Genomic DNA, 22,198 nt, shown 5'->3' with positions numbered 1-22,198 from the left:
ATAGTGTGTGTTCCTTTCAGAAACATGAAGCTATGCAAATGGAGTGACAAAAAGCAATGGCTTGAAAGGAACATTTACTGAGAAAGGAAGCAATGGAAATCAGTAAGCACTCCCAAGTGAGTGTACCACCAACTAGCGTTGAGCTGGAATGGCTCAGAGGAAACTGATAAATTTGTAAATCCTCATTGCCAAGCGAGGTTAGTAGAGAATAGCTGTCTCTCCTGTATGTAGTCTGAGCCCAAACTGGAAGGTGTGAAAGAAGTGAACATCCCTTTGTTTCTTTCTTAGTCCTCTCTTTTTGCCAAAAGGGTTGTTATAAACGAAAGCAGAATCTAAGAGGTTATTTTCTTACGTTTTATTGTTATGTTCCTGGGTAATCAATCGCCTATATCTTAGGTCCTGTCAGCCTACAGACAATGAATTACTTTTACAGTTCAAATGAAAAATAAAGTACAAAATGTGCAATGAAGCTTTGGTGTTAATGTATATGTCAAATATTCCACAATTTATGCCTATTTGTCTAACTCTAATTACTCAGTTTCCATTTGTTTTATGTTTATCACAAACAGTCAAGGCAGAAAACTGGAATGGTTCTTATTTTATGCCACATCCAAACTCACTTTGAAAAGAATTACTTTCAGCTCAATGTTCCTGTGTCATCAATCTCAGAAGCTTTTTGCAATACATTAGAGAACATGCCAGCAGAAATCAATTCAGGCGGCTCTTCAGTATCTGCTGCTAACCTCAGAGGGGCGGCAGATGACGTTACTTGCCACTGTCATTTGTTAAATGGTGAGCAGGGAAATTACAAGCAGACCCCATATGTCCAGTTAAGGTTTGAAGGGCTTGGCTGATATTTATCTGAGGCATCACATTTTAGAGAGCAGAGCTGTTGTATTAGTACAAAATCTGAGTCAACCAGGTTTGAGGCTGAACTATAAAATTAGGAAGTGTTTTCTACGAAAAGTAGAGAAGATGGTATCAGAAATTCATCAGGCTTGTGAGTTCAGAACTGTGTCTTAGATACTACTTTTAGAGACGAACGATGTAAAGTTTCCCATCTTTACAAGTGAACTGACATCTGGAACTTGCAATTAAGTAAAAAGAAATAGGAGCAAGTGTTTCCTGTAGTGCTTAAGCTGCAACTTTGAATGCCCATGCATTCCATATTGGAGGCCTGTGCTTCATTTCTCTCTCTATCCCACCTTCTTGCTAATGCTCACCCTACAAGAGAGGTGATGCACATGACATTGTGTCCCTGCTACTCGGCAGGAAGATCTTTGCGTTCCTAGCTATGGCTCCAGCTTTGACCTGCTCCAGCCAAGCTAGGGAAAACTGGCAGGTGAAGTAACAAATGGGAGATTTCTGTTTCTCTTCCTTTCAAATAAAATAAATAACTAGATAAAAATATAATAAAAACATATTTTTGATATAAATTATGTGACTTACTACAAGTAGCATATTGTAGACGTTGAAGAAAGTGTTTTTTTAAAATATAGCTTCCCTCCATTTAAATTTTTAAATTTTGTATGATTTATTTGAAAGGCAGAGAAGGTCAGATCTTCTATGTGCTGGTTCACTCCCAAAAGGCTGACATGGTTAGAGCTGGGCCAGGCTTAAGTCAGTAACCAGGAGTTTTCTTCCCAGTCTTCCATATGGGTTGCAAGGGCCCCAGGTCTCTGGCCATCTTCCGTGGCCCTCTCAGGTGCATTAGCAGGGAGCTGGATTGGAAGTGGACATTTAGCATCCATATGGTTACACTGGTGCCAGCACTGTCCCCTCCCCATCCCCCTTCTCCTGCTTCATTTTAAGAAAACACATATCCAATAAGGGACACTGGAAAACAAAGAAAAATATAAAGAAAAGCTGTCATTTTCCCACCAAAGAAGATTATTATCTATGCTTACAATAATTTTACCTATATTTTTCACGCTTGTTTTTAGAAAAACCTTTCATTTTTGCCCTTTCTGCTAACAGTGTGTAAGCAATAGCATTTCTCTATACTAGCACATATTTTTCCAAGAGTGTTTGGACTCCAGAATTTTGTTCATGTAGGCTTCATAATCATTAGATGATTAGTGCCAGATCATTAGATGTTTAGGTTGATTTAGGTTTTCACTTTCATCAAGGATACCATTGTACATATTTATGTGCATGAAAAATATTCTTAGTATTGAATCATTTTAGGTTATTTGTTTAGCCATTTTTCTCAGACAGCAAATCATACTTAAAGACTTACCAAAAAGCCATGATACCATGGGAAAACAATGACAATGCTTTGCTTGATGGCATCATATTTGTGTATATTGTAAGGAAGGCTTGTAAGGCTGCCATTCTCTCATGATAAAGATCATTCCCTGTCCAGGGGATGTTCTCAGGGGTAGGCCTCTTCCATTCATGGTAAACATCTGAAATAGAATTTGATGGGGTGAATGATTGTAAGTTGAATGCAGCTGTGGCCTGTGTCTGAGTTGACAACTTTGTGGGACCTCTTATGCTGCTTTACTATTTAAAAGCGTGTACTCTGGTCAGGTTGGTGAGGATTACTGGCTAACCTACCCACTGCCATCAGTCCTTCCAGTAAGTGTCTCTTCCAATCAGATTTCTAGGTAGTTAATCTTTGGGATTAATGAACGTTAGGTGGGAGCCTATTTTAACTGCAGACTCCTGCAGTGCATAGAGGGATGACCATCTACACAGTAAAGCTATAATTTAAAAGGCAAAATTTTGAAGCATAAAAAAGATTCCTCCCAATCCCCAGTGAATGCAAAATTGATGAGAAAGCAAAACAACCTGGTTGAGGAAAAAGAGAAAATTCTAGTGGTCTCGTTGGAAAATCAAACCAACCACAACATTCCCTTAACCCAATGCCTAATCCAGAGCAAAGCCCTAACTCTTCATTTCTAGGAAGAATAAGAGAAGTGGGAAGCTTGCAGAAGACATGTCTGAAGCTAGCAGAGGCTGCTGCAGCAGGCTTAAGGAAAGAAGGTATCTTTATGCCAGAAAAGTGTGAGGCAAAGCAGCAAGAGCTGATGAAGAAGCTGTGACATGTTATGGAGAGCAATGGCTGGATAACTGACAAAGGTGACTACTGCATCATACAACAGATTTTCCATGTGGATGAAACAGCTGTATAGAAAGAAGATGCCATCTAAAGCTTTCACAGTCCAAAAGAAGTCAATGTCTGGCTTCAAAGTTTCAAAGGACAAATTTTCTTGCCAGGGTCTAAGGCTGCTGAAGACTGTAAGTTGACCCAAGTTTATTTGCCATAAGGAAAATCCTGGGACCTCATAGTCAGCCTGTGCTCTATAAATGGAATGATTAAGCATGAATGATAGATCACTCAACAGTGGTTTTTAAGCCCACTGTTGAAACCTGCTGCCATAGGAAAAAAATCCTTTTCAAAAGATTACTGGTCATTGACAATACACCTGGTCAACCAAGTTCTTTGATGGAGACAGATGAGCAGTGAAATAGATGTTGTCTTTATGCCTGCTAACACAGCATCCAGTTTTCAGCACATGGATAAAGGAATAATCCTGACTTTCAAGACATACTATTTAAGAAATATTTTCTAAGCTGATATCTGCCATGAGTAGTGATTCCCTTGATGGATTTGGGCAAGGTCAATTGAAAACGTTCTGGAAAGGATTTATTCCAAATTCATTAAGAACATTTAGACCAGCAGCTAAATTCCTCACCTTGAACACACCAGGATCCCATATGGGTACCGGTTCTTTTTTATTATTATTTTTATTTTGTTTTGATAATTATTTCTACATATTTGATTAGGGTGCAAAGGGTCAAGGGCTAGAGAAAAGTGAGTGAGACCATCATTTTTACACTCTTTTCTTTAATTACTATATCTGGGGGAAGGAGAGAGACAAGGGGAAAAGCCACACCCAGCCTCCCACCCATCACATGTCGCTGATGTGGGGCATGCTTTGAGGGTACTGCTCAGGTGTTTTTGATAATTCAACAGTTCTGAATTGCTGCTGATCTCGTCACTCTTATCATGTTGAAACCTCTCCAGAATTCACTAGCTGACATAGTCCACCTCAGAGTCTCCGTTTGCCTGGGTATTCATTGCCAACTCTTGGCTGGGGCTGTTGATCGATTTGCTCAGTTCTCCATCCTCTGTTATGGTACCAGGTGTCCTCTGCAGGCTCCAATGTACTGCCATATCCTCCATGTGAGTCTGGATGTGCTGTCCACTGCTCCGTCTAAACCACTGAGGAGGCCTAGTTTTGATACATGCACTCCACTATCAGACCATGGAACCTGTAATTCTATCCATGACTGGAGTTCTGAGTCCGGCAGATCAGTCGGGGGGATTCCCAAAGACACCTCATCTGAGCTGATCACAGACCTGGTTATTGTGTGTGCATGCCAATTTAGGATCTGGCCCATTTTGTTGCCTAGATCAACCTACGCGCACACTGGTGGTTGCAATTGCTGGGTCAGTTCCGTCTCCAGCTCTATATTCTATGCAAACTAATGGGTGTTGCAGTCCAGCCCGATCCTTCCCACCTCACATTTGGCCCTCACACAAACAAGTGGGAGTTGTAGCCTAGTTGGAGAGACCCACAATAACCCCACCAGGTCTGCCCCTGCCGCTGGTTTCTGTGTTTGATGGGCACCAGTTCTAATCCAGGCTGCACCGCTTCTGAACCAGCTCCCTGCTTGTAGCCTGGGCAAGCAGTCTAGGTCAGCCCAAAGTCTTGGGACCCTGCACTTGCGTGGGAGACCCAGAAGAGACTCCTGGCTCCCAGTTTTGGATAGGCCCAATTCTGGCCATTGAGGCCACTTGGGGAGTGAATCATCAGATGCAAGATCTTTCTCTCTGTCCCTCTTCTTTATGTATCCGACTTTCCAATAAAAAGATGAATAAAGCCTTAAAAAAAAGGAAGAACATTTGTAGGTGTTGGCACTGTGGCTTAACAAGCTAATCCTCCACCTGCAAGAGCCAGCATTCCATAAAGGTACCTGTTCATGTACTGACTGCTCTTCTTCCCAGCCAGCTCCCTGCTTATGGCCTGGGAAAGAAGAGAGAATGGTCCAATTCCTGGGGACCCTGAACTCATGTGGGAGGCCTGGAAGAAGCTCTGGGCTCCTGACTTTGAATCAGCTCTGTTCTGGCCCTTGTCATCTGGGGAGTGAACCAGTGGAAACAAGATCTTTCCCTCTCTGTCTCTTCTCTCTGTAAAACTATTTTTCCAAAGAAATAACTGATTTTTAAAAAGAACATGTGTGATTCATGGGTGTATATAAAAACATCAAAACTTACAGGAGTTTGGAAGCAGTTAACACAAATTCTAATGAATGGCTTTGAGGGAGGGGTTAACACTGTAGTAGAAGAAATAATTGCAGATTCAGTACAAACATCAAGAGAACTAAAATTAGAAGTAGAGCCTTACAATGGACATTGCTATCAACTACTAATTGTGTATTAAAAAGTGGTATTTTCCTTTCAAAAATCTACAGACCTGGCGCAGTTGCCTAGTAGCTGAAGCTCTTGCCTTGCACATGCCAAGATCCCACATGGGCACCGGTACTAATCCCGGCAGCCTCACTTCCCATGCAGCTCCCTGCCTGTGGCCTGGGAAAGCAGTGGGGGACGGCGCAAAGCCTTGGGACCCTGCACTCATGTGGGAGACCCGAAAGAGACTCAAACTCCTGGCTGCTGGTCTTGGATCAGCTCAGTTCTGGCTGTTGTGGTTGCTTGGGGAATGAATTAGCAGACAGAAGATCTTTTTCTGTCTCTTCTCCTCTCTGTATATCTGACTTTCTATTAAAAACAAATCTTTAAAAATCTATTTATTTACTTAGTTTGAAAGTCAGAGTTAGGGCCAGGCACAGTGGCCTAGCGGCTAAAGTCCTTGCCTTAAACGTACCAGGATCCCATATGGTAGCTGGTTCTAATCTTGGCAGCTCTACTTCCCATCCAGCTCCCTGCTTGTGGCCTGGGAAAGCAGTCAAGGACAGCCCAAAGCCATGGGACTCTGCACCTGCGTGGGAGACCTGGAGGAAGTTCCTGGCTCCTGGCTTTGGATCGACACAGCACCGGCCGTTGCACTCACTTGGAGTGAATCATTGGATAGAAGATCTTCCTCTCTGTCTCTCCTCCTCTCTGTAGTTGCCTTTCCAATAAAAATAAATAAATCTTTTTTTAAAAAAGAAAGAGTTACAGAAACAGGAAGAGAAAGAGATCTTCTACTGCTGGTCCATTTCAAAGTTGCTTACAGAAGTCAGGAACTGAGTTACAAGGGTATGAACAATTGGATCATTTTCTGTTGCTTTCCCCAGGTCGTTAGTAGGGGCTGGATTGGAAGTTGAAGTAGCCCAAACCCGAATCAGTGCTCATACAGCATGCTGGTGACACAGGTGGTGACTTGACCCACTGTTCCACAGCGCCGCCTGAACTTATTTTGTATTGAGATGGAATCTACTCCTGGTGGAGCTGCTGTGAGCATAGTTGAAATGACCACAAAGGATTTGTGACATAAGCTGACGTGATAGTGTGAGAAGTTGATGTCAATATCGAAAATTCTACCGTAGGTAAAATACTATCAAACACATATTACAGATCAATCTTTCTGGAAAGCAAGAGTCCTTCAAGGTGGCAAACCTGACTGTCTTAACAAGCTGCCACATTCACCCCAATCTTCAGCAACCACCATCCTGGCTAGGCAGCATCTATCAATGTTGAGTCAAGACTCCTCATAAGTGAAAAGATTGTTGACTCTCTGATGACTCAGATAATTATTAGCATTTTTTGGCAACAAAATATTTTTAAATTAAGGACAGACAGTTTTTAGACATTGCTACTGCACACTTAATATATTATAAACATAACTTCTTAGATATAATTTGAAGATACACTTATTTGCTTGACACAGAGACGGGGAAAGAACGAGACAGAGAGGCAGCTTCCATCTGCTGTTCTGCTCCCCAGATGGCTAAGCCAGTCTGAAGCCAGGAGCCGGAAACTTCTTCCAGGTCTCCCACAGGAGTGTAAGGGCCCAAGCTCTTGCACCATCCTTTGCTGCTTTCTCAGGCCCATTAGCAAGGGAGCTGGATCAGAACTGGAACAACTGGAACTTGATCCAGTACCCCCATGGGATGCCACTACTGAGGTCATAGCTTCACACACTTTGTGAAAGAATTGGCTGCTAAACTTCAGTTCCATATGCACTGAGTAATCCCCCCCCCAAAAAAATTGCTGTATCATGGTATTTGCTTTAATACAATGGGCTGCAGCCTAACCTGCAATATCTCTGAAGTATGCCTATAAGTACAGATAGTTCAATATTTTCTAATGTTTCAGACAACCACCGGTCATCTTAGAATACATTTATTGTGGGTAAGGTGGAGACTAACTATTTATAGTGCACAAAGTGATGTTAAGATTTATGAATACAATTTGTAATAGTTAAATCAAGCTAATGAACAAAACTGTCACCTAAGCTGCTTATTTTGTGATTGTGTGTGATGAGAACATCGCTATGCTTGGAGCAATCTTAAATGTCCAACACATTATTATTGGCTATAATTATCACACTATGCAAAATATGTAAAAAAGAATCTGATGCATCCTGAAAATCTAGAAAGGTGCTAATAACGCTGAATTTTGGTCCATCCTATATTATGTTTTTTAAAACATAAAGCTGGGCCCTGCATGATAACCTATTGGTTAAAGTCCTTGTCTTACACGCACTGCGATCCCATATGGGCACGAGTTCATATCTCGTCAGCCCTCTTCCCATCAGCTCAGTGCTTGTGGCTTGGGTGGGAAAGCAGTAAAGGATGGCCCAAGGTCTTGGACCTTGTATCTGCATAGGAGACCCAGAAGAAGCTCCTGGCTCCTGGCTTTGAATAGGCTCAGCTCAGGCCATTGTGGCCACTGAGGGAATGAACCAGCAGGTGGTAGATCTTTCTCTCTGTCTCTCCTTCACTTTGTAAATCTGACTTTCAAAAAAAATTTGTTTTGTTGTTTTTGTATTTTAAATTTGTTGTTTTCTATTTTAAATTTTATGGTATAATTCCCTAGGGTCTGGGATTTTCCCATTTCCCCAAATTCCCACATCTGACTGATTTTCCCCATATTATTACAATAATATAGAAAATAACTTTTTTAAAAAGTTATTCATAAATAACTTTTTCAGAAAAATGAAAAACTTCATAAAAACTTCATAAAAAACTTTTTCAGAGAAATTCATAAAACCTTTTAGCAGTTTCCTAGATAGGAAATTTTATTCCATTTGGTTATTCTTGTCTAATTAGAATATTTTATTAACTTCTGGATAAGCTTAAGACTTTCTTTTGTTTTGGACTTTCTTCATCAATGAAAATTATTTTTTCATACTGCTACTGAACTTTCTTGATTACCAAATCATATTTCGTTTTTATATTGATTTGTAATATTTTCTACTTCTAGTCTAGGTAGCTGGTCTTTTCAGTTCTGGAGTTGGGAAACACACCATAAAATAGGATATTTCATACAACGTGTTTGTTATACATGTGAGTGAACCCTCACAAATGAGAGGGGGCAAGGAGACGCTAACTGCAAAGGGGATGAATCAGCCTTTGAATTCAGATGGTCTGATTTTTCCCACTCTATTATTATGCTTTCCAGTCTCTTATTTTTTTGCCAAAAGATTGTGATTTTTATTAGTATTAGTATTATGGCAGCTATAATCTTTTAAAAATTTTATTTTTGATGATGTTTACACAGTTGGTCAGGATGGGAAGGGTGGAAGATCAGGGAAAATTAGGTGAGACTGTTATTTACACATTTTCTTTTTCTTCTTCCTGCATCTGGGTAGGCGGGCAGACAAGAAGACAAACCACACTCAGCCTCCCAGTCACCTCAGTCCACAGGAACAGAGAATAGTCGCTCAATGTCATCCCAGGGTCCCCGTTGTAGAGTATTTGCTGAGGGTTCTGTTCAAGTGGTTTCAGTAGTTCTGAGATGTTGTTGATATTGCCACTCCAAGGAAGAGGAAATCCTTCCAAGGTCAATTGACTCACACAGTCCACCTCTGAGTCTCCGAGTCTCCAGAAAATTGCTGTCAAGCTTTGCTGGGATGGTTGATCAATTTGTTCTGCCTTCCTTCCTCTGTAAACCCATGGGTGCTGTGGTCCAGCCCAGCTCTGCCCAGCACACACCTGGCCCTCATGTACACCAGGGGGAGCTGCAGCCCAGTCAGAGTGACACCCAAGAAGTCCCACTGGACTGGCCCCCAGGTCTGGTTTCTGACAGCAGTTATAATCTTATACAAAATAGAATTGGGCTTCTCTTTTATTACTTATTTCTCTTTATTTTTACCATCCTTCCCAATTTAAAACATGTTTATCCTTTTAATAACAAGTTTGTAGTTTGTTACATCTAATAGACAGTGCTCATAAGATAATCTCCTTATAACTGTAACAGATACTCAAGAACTAATATTCACTATCCCTTTTCAAAAAAATAAATGTAAGGTTTTTTATTTTTATTAGAAAGCCAGATATACAGAGAGAAGGAGAGACAGAAAGGAAGATCTTCCTTCCGATGATTCACTCTGCAAGTGACCTCAACAGCCAGAACTGAGCTGATCTGAAGCCAGGAGTCTGGAGTCTCTTCTGGGTCTCGCACATGGGTGCAGGGTCCCAAGGCTTTGGGCTGTCCTGGACTGCTTTCCCAGGCTACAAGCAGGGAGCTGGATGGGAAGCGGGGCTGCCAGAATTAGAACTGGATTCCCGGGGCAAGGACTTTACCTAATAGTTTACCGTGTTAGATCTTTAAAATGGTTTTAAAAGCACTTTTGGGGGCAAGTATTTGGTGCAGTAGTTGAAATGCTGCTTGAAATGATCACATCCCATTTGGAAATGACTGGGTTTAAGTTTCAGCTACTTCACTTCAGACATAGTTACTGGAGGCGGAAGACATTCAAGTGCCTGGGTCTCTGCCATCCATAAGCGAGAGCCGGATGCAATTTCTGGCTCCTGGCTTTGGTCCAGCTCAATCCTAGCTGTTGTGTGCATTTGTGGAATGAGCCAGTGAATAGAAGGCTTCTGTTTTTATGTCTGTACCTTTCAAGTAAAATGAAAGTAAACTCATAAAAATATTTTTGAAGAAATCACCAGTCTATTTCTTCCTTCAAGAGATAAATGAGGGGACCGGCGCAATAGCTTAGCAGCTGAAGTCCTTACATTGCACGCACTGCGATCTCATATGAGTGCTGGTACATATCCTGGTGGCCCCACTTCCCATCCAGTTCCCTGCTTGTGGCCTGGGAAAACAGTAGATGACGGCCCAAAAGCCTTGGGACCCTGCATCCATGTGGGAGAGCCAGAAGAAGCTCCTAGCTCCTGGCTTCAGATCAGCACAGCTCCAGCCTTTGTGGCCACTTGAGGAGTGAATCAGTGGACAGAATATCTTCCTTTCTGTGTATATCTGACTTTCTAATAAAATAAATCTTTTAGAAAGATAAATGAGTATGTCATATCATAAGTATTTTAAGAGCCTATGTATTTATGTGTAAGGCAGGTCTGGGAGTTTTTTCCTTCTGGTGACGACTTCATGTAAGCATTAGTAAATCAAGACCAACAGAAACTTTATTATCCATACAATTTAATCAAGGCATCTGGTAAAGTACATCTTAGCTCCATATAATTTAATAAGAACAAACTTTCATTGCTCAGAATTGTAAACACCCTGACATATATTGGGGGTGGCCCCACTTCCCATCCAGCTCCCTACTTGTGGCCTGGGAAAGCAGTGGAGGACGGCCCAGAGCCTTGGGACTGGCCATTGCAGTCACTTGGGGAGTGAATCATTGGATAGAAGATATTTCTCCCTGTATCTCCTCCTCTCTCTATATATCTGACTTTGCAATAAAAATAAATAAATAAATCTTAAAAAAAGAGAAAATTCAAAGTAAATTATAAGAAAGACACTTTATGGCAATACAGTAATGGGATACTGACTTTTAGAGAAGTTTTAGCAAAATATTACTACTTTTACTACATTTCACAATTAAATGCGTTATTAAAAATAATTTAAAATTTTAATGCATTATTAAAGATACATATATTCATAGCCTAATGAGCAGGTGGATATTATATATCGGGTATACACATGTTTTATGTAGTTCATGGCTAAAACATACATTTGTGTGATCCCTTTGTTTTATTGTGTTGTTACTTTGTACTCATACACTTATTGTAAAAATTACTTTCTAGCAGATTTAAAATGCATATATGCTAAAATTAAACCATTTTAATCAGGGTCAAGTAATCTGAGTAGGCCAAGCGATTTTCATGTCTGTGCGTCAAAAACAGGCTCTGCCAATAATTTTAAAAGTGCATTGTATTTATGCCATACATTAGGAAAGAAGTATGTTAACTAGCACACAGAAAAATATTTATAAATGTCTTCATAGGATTAATTTACATTTCTTTCCTTTTAAATATTATTTGGAATGCAGAGTAAGAGAAAAGGACAGAGAGTGAGTGAGTCCATGCGGCAGTTCGTTCCCAGAGGGCCTCAGTGGGGAGGTCCAGCTCAGGCTGAAGCCAGAAGTCAGAAACCTCATCCTGGTATCCCACATGCATGCAGGGAACCAAGGACTTGATCCATCTTCTCTTGCCTTCCCAGGTACATTAACAGGAAGCTGGATCTTAAATGGAACAGTCAGGACTTGAACATGAACTCTGACACAGGATGCTGGCAATGCAAATGGTGAAGCCCTATGTTTCTTATAACTATCAAGATAACAGAAAAGTTGTGAGTATAAGAATTATTTTTTCTTAAGCCATTTGCGAGTAAACTGACACAGTGATGTCCTATTACCTTCTTGTACTTTAAACTGTATTTCCTGCAACTGAAACACTGTCCTATATAGCCACACACTACATTATAAATCAGATTGCTACTGATATGTTACTACCATCACATCTTCAGACTCCCTTCATGTTTTTCCAAATATTCAAATAGTGTCCTTAGAGCAAAATGATCCTTTTCAGAATTGTGACTTGAATTGTCAGGTTTCTTTAGTCTCTTTCATTCTTCAGTCAGTTCAGACTCAGAGGTTTGAACATTTGTTTCTTTCCATTCTGGAAGCTGGAAGTTCAAAATCAGGTTGCTCAGAGGCCTTCTGTGTGAAGAGGGTGCCCTTGCTGGCTTCTAGGCCACATTGTTTGTCATACTGTTGGATGGTGTGTGCTTTGATTACCTGATTAAAGTGGTGTCTACTCAGCTTGTCAACTCTGAAGTTGCGTCTCCCCTTTGTAACTGATAAGAGCATGATGGGGGAAGTACTCTGAAATCACATAAATACTCAATTTCTCATTGAACTACCCACTCATTCCTTTATTATTTTACATCAGTATGACTCACCATCTCCTATCAGCATGAAATCATAGCCAACACCAATGGGCTGTAGTCTATGACTAGGATTATTCATTTAATGCTGATATTTGTTCTGATTTGGCCAGTGAGAACTTCTTTAGGCACATTTTTCCGTTTTCTGTTTTTTTTGTTCATTGTATATGTTGTCAGCTATTATTTTAGCACTTCCTTGATTTCTGGCACCATAAGATTTTCCAGATATTGTCCTGCCTCTGCCACACTTTGAGGGACCAGCCATTTTTCCAAGGCATCCTAGATCCTATAGGCAGAGTTTGGGAACTTGGAACATGAGATCTGGACACTGGGTAGGATCCTTGTTCCTGAAATATTTCAGGTCTTAGACTTACTGAAAGGACTTAGCTAGGGAAAGTGTTAAGAGACACATATATATTCATATCTATATTTAGGTCTATATCCATCTGTATATAAAGTGAAAAATCATTGTCACACTGAATCCCCCAATTCTAGTTCAACATAACTGAGTTTCTGCTTTCTATCTTTCCAGATATAACAGTTTCTTCACTGAAAGAAAGCTGATTTCAGTTCTTTCACAAATGACCTTGCATAAAGCCTGTCTTCCCCACAGCTGCTGAGCATCCCTGTGCACGCTGTCTTACTACCTTTGGTTTCCAATCTCTCACACTGATCTCCCCTTCCCTTTGGGGGGGAAGAATTCCTCATGTGGCTGAACTGCCAAAACCCCCACACTGCCCTTTCTGCCCCATGGACTCCCTCCACTCAGTAATTAAGTTCTGACTCCCCGAGGAAGGTCTCCACTGGAAGGACACCTGCTCTCCCCCATTAGGTTCTAACTCTGATACCCAGAAGTACTGGGAGGACGTCTTCCTCCTGCAGTGGCGGACTCTCCTTCTCAAGGAGCTGCCCTTCTCTGCCTGCTCAGATTATGGCATTCCAGCCTAGACCGCCACTCAGCAGAGATATCCCCCACTCTGTGCTGGAGCACTGATGGCCATTTCCAGGGCAACCATCTCCGCCTCTGCAGGCAGAGTACCAGAGCCTGAGCAGGATGAAAAGGAAACCCCACAGCTGTGGGTGTCAGAGCCTGGCCGAAGCAAGGATGTTGTCAGGCTGCTGTCCAGTCCTAGCACCAAGCTGCCTTTTCGGATGGACCCCTGCACACACTGCTTATGCTCTCCCAACTCCTGCATGCATTCTTCCACATCACTCTTGACACCTGATGCTCTTACTCTGGTGTGCACCATTCCCTCACCTTGCTACAGTTAAGGATTGAGACTTTCTTGAAAAAATAACTAAGCAGAAGGACTTACTATTTTAGATATCAACACTTATTATAGGGCCTGGCGTGATAGCGTAGTGGTTAAAGTCCTCATCTTGGACGCGCCGGGATCCCATTTGGGTGCCGATTCTAATTCCATCAGCCCCGCTTCCCATCCAGCTCCCTGCTTGTGGCCTGGGAAAACAGTTGAGGACGGCCCAAAGCCTTGGGACCCTGTACCCCGTGTGGGAGACCTGGAAGAGGCTCCTGGCTCCTGGCTTCGGATCAGCGCAGTACCAGCCATTGCGGTCACTTGGGGAGTGAATCATTGGACAGAAGATCTTCCTCTCTGTGTCTCCTCCTCTTTGTATATCTGCCTTTCCAATAAAAGTAAATAAATTTTTAAAAACAAAACAAAACAAAAAACACTTATTATAGAGCCATTGAAATTGAGGCATCAAGGCTTGCCAAATAGACTAGCACAGCATGTCAATACAAAAATCCACTGACATGTGGACACTTGGCAGAATGCAAAGGGGCAGGCCTAACAGAGAGAGGGTGGTTTTCACTAATGAAGTTTTCCATCCTCTTCCATAAATTACTGTCTCTTCCAGGTCATGATGATAATCTCCAGTGCTATTATCTAGAACTATGCTGTCGCTATCTTTCATATTTATAGCTAGAATGCTCTCCAAGTTGCTATGTGCTTGTTTATATACAGGTTAAGAAAAACAAAATAGTTGTGATCCCTACATACAAGTCTTAGAGTAGGAGCTATCATTGTCATGTAATTAGATAAGCTACTGCTCGTAATGCCAGAATCCCTTGTTGGAGTGTGGGTTCAAGTCCTGGATGTTCTGCTTCCAATCCAGATTCCTGCTAACGTGTCCAGGAAGGCAATGGGAGACGGTACAAGTGCTTGGACTATTGTACCTACATGAGAAACTAAGGTGAAGTTTCCGGCTCCTGGCTTTGGCTTGGCCTGGACCTAGCTGCTTTGACCATTTGGAGAGTAAACCACCGAATGAATCTCCTGTCTCTTCCTTCCTGTCCCCTGTTCTTTAAAATAAATAAATCTTCAAACAAAATCTCAGGGCAAACATGCTTCTCCCATGGTTGATTATTCCCTGTGCTGTGTTCCATGAGAGGTTGGAATTGAAGCCACAGCTCGTGAGGCCTGACCTCCAAAGTGCTACCAACCACTTAAGCCCAGGATTAAGGAGGAGATGGGGCAAGTGCTTGGCATGGCCCCTGTCGCTTCAGAAAGGACTAGAAAACATTGAATTATGTGACTGATGGCTCCACATGACAAACTATTCATGTGTAATTTTGGAAGCAGGGTTTTTGGCTCTGTGTCCTAAGGAAGGAAGGAAGGTTGGTAAGTAGACTAGTCTAGTCCATACTGTTATTAGAAAGTGGGTTGAGTATGGGGTAACCCCAATCTATTTAACCCTGACAACCAGGGAGATGGACTCTTGAGAAGCTCTAGGTTGTCAATGGGCCTTCACAGCTAACACAGTGAAAAACGTAAATCATTTACACTGATGCAAGTTAATTTTAAAGCCCTATTGAGAAGGAAATAAAAAAAACAATCAAATGGATATTAAGCTGTTATTTGGATGTGTCTACTTCATTCATTTATTGGTGACTTTATTCCACAAATATTTTTTGGATTGCTGAAGCAAAGACTGGTAAGATTATTGACAAGTCAAGGTTTTTAAATCCTGAGGTCATAATTGAACCACATTTTCTATCATCCCATGGAATAAGTTACAGCCAGTGAATGAATTGTGGCCAAAAGACCAAAGAGTGGAGTTCAGCACTCTCATGTTTGATCTGTAAAATCTCGATGTAGGATCCTCCACAGGCAGACACCAAGAACTTTAGTGGCAGCAGAGTCACCAGGTGGATCTGAGGTCTTTAACTGCTACAGCAGGGCTTCCTTGGCTGACCTATAGCTGACTCTGACACAATAAAGGAATAAAAATTGATTTTTCTGAAGGGGCTGGGAGTTTGGGGGTTGTTGGTTTCAGCAGTTTCGTTTGATCAGTACAAACGTAATGTGCATTTGGTTCCAGTGCCCCTTTCATGCAGGAGCCATACCAAAGAGCACAAACAAAACAAAACAAAACAAAACAAAACACAAACCCCTACCATCACCCGAGGTAAAAAACAAAAGCAAACAGTTTCTGCTCATAGAAGAGGAGGTAGCAATTGGCAGTGGTAGCTTATATTTACAGGGTAGTTTAGAGTTATACTAGGTGCTTTCCCAGGGACCAAGTCAGTTGAACTTCATAGTTTCCAGATGAGAAAATAAAAGCTCTGAGATATTAAGTGTTTTGCACAAAACAAGAAGTTAGGAATAGACAGTTGGGTCAGAGTTTTCTGACCACTAACTTGTTTTTTACTACTGAAATAAGATGTCTCTAAAGTGTGAGAGATATGTCAGAGCAAGAACAGCAATATCTATTGTCAGAAAATTCCATTACTCACTTTTTAAAAAAAATTTATGTATTTATATCTGAAAGGAAGGTTTACAGAAAGAAAGAAGGTGGGGAGAGAGAGAGAGAGAGAGAGAGAGAGAGAGAGAGAGAGAGAATGTCCATCCACAGTTTCATTCTGTAAAAGGCTGCAATGGCTGGAGCTGAGTCAATCTGAATCCAAGAGCCTCGTCCAGGGTCTCCTTCATGGATTCAGGGGTTCAAGGACTTGAGCCATTTTCCGTTATTTTCTCAGAGTTTAATCAGGGAGGTGGATGGGAAACAGAGCAGGGTACTAGAACCGTGTCCATATTTGGATGCTGATGCTGCAAGGCAGAGGATTAGTTTACAGAGCCACTGCAACAGTCCCCAGTTACTCATTTTTAAAAATATTAAACAGAAAAAAGCTTTATGGTAGGCCAGCGTAATGGCTCAGTTTGCTAATCCTCCATCTGCAAGTGCCAGCTCCCCTATGGGTGTTAGTTCTAGTCCTGGCTACTCCACATCCCGTACAGCTCCTTGCTGTGGCTGGGAAAGTAGCGGAGGACATCCCAACTCCCTGGGCCTGTGCACTCACATGGGAACCCTGGAAGATGCCCTGGCCAGGAACTCCATCCAGATCTTCCACACGGGTGGCAGAGACTGAAGTGTTTGAGCCAGGACTTGCTGCTTTCCAGGTGCATTACCAGGAAACTAGATCGGAACTGGACTGCAATACGGGATATAGGTGTCCAGGCAGGGGCTTAACCCACTGCATTACAAACTCCAACCCTGAAGCTGGATCTTAAATAAACTAATTTTATTGGCAACTCAAATAGGGAAAAGTAGTCCAGGCAGAGAAACAGAAAGTAAAGGGACATGAAAAATGAAATAGCAGTGTGTGTTTATGAAACCAGAAGTGGCTTGCTAGTTCTAGAGGTCATGGCCTAGGCATGAAGCATAGTGAGGGCTGAGGCTGACAAGCTAAGTAAGGAGTATACATACACAGGGAGCCTGGACTGGTTTTGATCCTGTAGGTATACACATCCAGGAAAGATTCTTAAAACTTTATTTTGAAAGAATTCTAAGCAAATGGGGAAAGTTGCAAGAATTGCAAAAAAGAACTCTAGTATACCTAGTTTTCCCAATTGTTAGCATTCTTTTAAAAAATATTACTTATCTGAAAGACAAGACTGGGAGAGAGAAAGCAAGCAAATGATTGCCATCACAGTATATGTGATTATGATGGCCAGCAATGAGCTGCGATTGAAGCTAAAATCCAGGAATACACTCTAGGTCTCCCATATGGGTGGTTTAGACCATTACTGCTACTTTCCAGGGTCTGCATTGGCAAGAAGCTAGAATTAGGAGCTGCAGGGGCCTGGCATGGTAGCCTAGTGGCTAAAATCCTATCTTTGTATGTGCTGGAATTCCATTTGGCACCAGTTCATGTCCTGGCTGCCTTACTTCCCATCCAACTCCTGCTTGTGGCCTGGAAAGCAGTGGAGGACGGCCCAAAGCTTTGGGATCCTGCAACCGTGTGGAACACCTGGAAAAAGTTCCTTGCTCCTGGCTTTGGATTGGCTCCAGCAGTGGCAGCATCTTGGAGAGTGAATCATTGGACAGAAGATCTTCCTCTTTGTCTCTCCTCCTCTCTGTATATCTGATTTTGCAATAAGAAATAAATCTTCAAAAAAAAAAGAATTAGCTGGGGTGAGGAATTGAATCCAGGTGCTCCGATATGGGATTACGATATTTTTCTAACTGCCAGGCTAAAGGCTTGCTCTCCTTAATTATTAGTTTTCTATTAAGTTTATCTTGTTCATTCTGTCTCTTCCTTGTTACAGAAAAGATCACCAGAGAGTTGACAGCTGCTTATGGAAAAAGGAAGAACCTCATTTCTTTGGAGGGCATTAGTCTAGATTAGTTCAAAATGGCTGAGCCCCGATTGTCTTCCCCTGATTTTTTATATGGAAGGAGCCGGAAGCAAGCAAGAAGTATAGAAGCACATACAAGGCAGTTAGCCTCAGGCTGTTAGTTTCATTCCATATTTGGTCTGAGCTGAGTTGTAGTAAACTATAGATTCCCAGAACCTTCTAATCTCCCTGTGACTTTTGTTTGGGCTTGCTTTTTAATTCTTTTCTTTAAAAAAGATTTATTTTATTTTTATTGCAAAGTCAGATATACAGAGAGGAACATCTTCTGTCTGATGGTTCACTCCCCAAGTGACTACAACGTCCGGAGCTGAGCCGATCCAAAGCCAGGAACCAGGAACTTCTTTCCGGGTCTCCCACGTGGGTACAGGGTCCCAAGGCTTTGGATCATTCTTTATTGCTTTCCCAGGCCACAGGCAGGGAGCTGGATGGGAAGTGGAGCTGCCGGGATTAGAACCGGCGCCCATATGGGATCCCTGTGTGTACAAGGAAAGGACTTTAGCCACTAGGCCACGCCGCCAGGCCCTGGTCTTGCTTTTTGACTCATCCCCTCCTATTTACTTCCACAATCCATTGTGAACCATCCATTCCACGCAGTGGAATTATTTGATACTCTTGCATTACCAGCTATAATCTGACTGCCTCAACCAAAGATTGAATGAAGTGAATCAGGAGGTTTGTAACTCAAGGTCTGAACAGGAAGCCAAGCTAAGGATGTTTGCTACCTAGGGACCCTAGGTGGTTCAAGTTGCTCCCAATCCCAAAGAGGCCTGATAATTTCTTGCTTGTATTTTTTCTAGCATTTTTTTTTTATTTTGCATTTTCTCTTATTTCCCCTGAGTGGTTTTCACAGAAGCAACATTCCTTGTTGAGGAACACACAGTTTCCCCTTTTCCGCAGTCAGGAGGGCTAGAAACATTGGCTAATGAGTACATTTGGTACTATGATGCTCCCAGCCATTTCTGGACCATGGCCAAGTAATCTTTATTTTGTATGGTTAGCCAGGTGTGCTATACTGGTGTACTACTATGGCCATAGCTCCCATGGCTGTCGTAGTGGCCATTATAGACCCAAGTAGCAAGAGAAGGAAAACAGCCAGTTTTTGACAGGGCTGCATCTTGAGCCCTGCCTGATCTCTGGGTGGGATATCTAAATCTGAAGCTAGGAAGACCACCAGATAGTTGGAGTTTAAAGGAAAGGGGGCCTAAGTTCCTGTGGGGCAGGAGAAGGTGGTTCCATTTGGGGCTGGAGTGTTGGCTATCAGCACATGCCCTGCCTCTCCTAGCACCATATCCAACAATTGGTGATTAGTATTTGCCAGAATTTGTCATTTTGACTAGAGTGTCTTGTATGTTGAACTCGCTGGTAGTCTCAATGCTGGGTATGGCTGTTTACTTCCAGCATGGTAAGGCTGTAAGGAAGAATCTTGGTCATGCAAGTCTCTTCTAGTCTTCCTGGATGTCACCCAAGTTACAAAGTTAACTTTCTCCTTGCTTTCCAGTGTTTCAATTTCTCTTGTCCTGGTGAGTTTTGCTATATCTTCAAGTCAACTAATTTTCCATCCTGTATGGAAAATGGACCACATTTCCTCACAAATGACATATGTAGAAATATAGCAAACTATATAAAGAATAGTAGACAGTAAAAACCCTTTTATGCAGTAATTCTACTTTGGAAAGCGTATCTTGAGTGACATAATCTATCCAGTTAGGATGCCTGGGTCCCATATGGGAATATGCTTGTTTCCTGTCCCTTTCCACTGGCAGATGTTGGGGGGCAACAGTGATGGCTCAAATAAAGCTAGCTTCAGTTAGCAGCTCTAGTTTCTCTTCCAGTCAGTGCAGGCATTTGGGGAGTGAGTCAGTAAATGACAGCTCTCTGCTTCTTGCCTAAGAAATTATATATATACATATACATACCCATATACATACTATATATATATACACTAAATTGATTATATGGTAAATTCTAGCCATGAAAATACCCAATTACTTATAATACACAATTTAAAATAATCTAAATGTCCATTCTTAATGTGTCTAGTTAAATACATTATCTATGCAATACAACATCATGTATACATGAAAATTACATGACCAAAGTCCAACCAGCACTAAGATGTAGATGCTAAAGCCACTGCCTATGGAGGTAGTATTCCATACAGGTGCTGAGCAGTGGCATATCTGCTCTACTTCCAATCCAGCTCCATGTTAATGGCCTGGGAAGCACTGGAGGTTGGTGCAAGCATTTGGGTCCCTGCCAACGACATGGGAGACTGGATGAAGCTCCTAGCTGAGGCCTGGTCCATCCAGGGAGTAAACCAGTGGATGAAAGTCCCAACTCTTTCAAATAAATAAATGTCTTAAAAAATATATTGTGATGGGATACAGCCATTGATGGCTTGCGACTGCTTGTCAGGTTAATTGACAATGAATAGGGCGCAGAAACAGTGCATCCCTTCTACCTCCTCTCTGCCATTCAAGTTAATTGAAGGCATGAAAAGCATGCCCAGCTCCTCCAGCCTTCCACCATTCAGAACAATTGAGAGAAAGGAAATGACTCCAGAGGCTGCGCTCACTTGGCTCCTCCTGCTTCCTATTGTACTAGGTTAAGGTTAATTAGGCTCTGGTAACTACTATCCTGCCTCCTGCACAAGGAAACTTTGTATTGCGTGGCTCTCAATTTGATTGGAAGTTGAGTGTTTAACACCCCCCCCCCCTTTCCACACTCCTTGCACTGGCTCCTGGAGTGTAGTTGGATCTGCTGTCACCAAGCTTGGCAATAAAGACTCCTAATATCCTGCACTTCGGTCCAGTGTGATCTCTCTTACACTTCACAATTATATATATATAAAATGAAGATGTTTTACAGAGAGGATAGAAAGAAATATCTTCTGTTCATTGGTTTACTCAAGTGAACGTAATGTTTGCAACTGAGCTTATCCAAAGCCAGGAGCCAGGAGCTTCCTCCAGGCTTTAGGCTATCCCCTACTGCTTTCCCAGGCAACAAGCAGGGAGCTGTATGGGAAGTGGAGCAGCCAGGACATGAACACATTGAGTTCAAGGTGAGGATTTAGCCACTGAGCCATTGATCATGCTGGGCCCATAAGTAAATCTTTAAAGCTGAAGTGTTCAGCTCCCAGTGTGGCAGACATTTGGAGAGTTGACTAGTAGATTGAAAACCCCTCTGGGTCTCCTGTCACTCTGCCTTTCAGTATGGTATGGTCAGTTTTTTTATGTAAAAATTCTGTATGTGTATATATACATGTATAAATCACAAATACATACCCAGGTAGTTGATTTTCCCTTCCACTAATTTTATTACATTTTCATTCGTATTACTTAACAAAAGTGAACTAGCTTTCCCAGTTTATCAAATATAGAAACAAATTAAAAATAATTCGATAAAAACAACATTTGTTGAGGACTAATAAACTTTGGTTTTTCTCTTTCTTAACCACAGGTCAGAAGTTAAACAGCAGATATGGGAGATAGTTCAGAAGTTGGAGAGAACAGATTTTCGTCGGAGCTGTAAAGGTTCCTTCAACTGACATAAAAAAATTTTTTATATTACTATACGGGAGTTGTATTAGTCTAGGCTGTGAATAGGAGAGGTGCAGGAGGAAAAAAGTGGGGCACAGGGGAGGACAGATGTAAACTCCAGCTCTCCGCCCCTGTGACGGCTCTTAGGCTGTTCTGTGAATGAGGAGTGAATCTGAGACGCCAGAACAAACACTACTCCTAAGAAACAAAACTTTAAAAAGGACACTATTTTCCAAGGCGCCGTGCACGCCAAAGTGCGGGGCTTTCCCAGCAGGGACAACTGTGAACCCGTTTGTCTTACCAGGCAATCTCCTCACCGACCCTATTCGGCCTTCCCCAACCCGCGCGCAGGTGAAGCGGCTGCCCGCAGGAAGCCCGGTCGCCACCCCTCGAGCGCCGCCGGCAGGGGCGGGGCTTCGGGGAAGGGGGCGGGCACTGCGCAGGGCGGGGGCGGGGCTCCGGGGCAGGGGCGGGCCGGGTCTCAGGGGCGGGGCGGGCACTGCGCAGGGCGGGGGCGGGGTTTCACGCTGGGACGGCTCTCTGGGGCAGGAAGCAGGCACTACGCACGGGCAGGGGCGGGATTTCAGCGGTGGGGGCGGGGCTCCGGGGCAGAGGGCGGGCACGGTGCAGGA

Source organism: Ochotona princeps, chromosome 7, assembly GCF_030435755.1.
Source record: "Ochotona princeps isolate mOchPri1 chromosome 7, mOchPri1.hap1, whole genome shotgun sequence".
NCBI lineage: Eukaryota > Metazoa > Chordata > Mammalia > Lagomorpha > Ochotonidae > Ochotona > Ochotona princeps.
The sequence above is the reverse complement of the archived record's forward strand: the minus strand, read 5'-3'. Positions refer to the sequence as shown.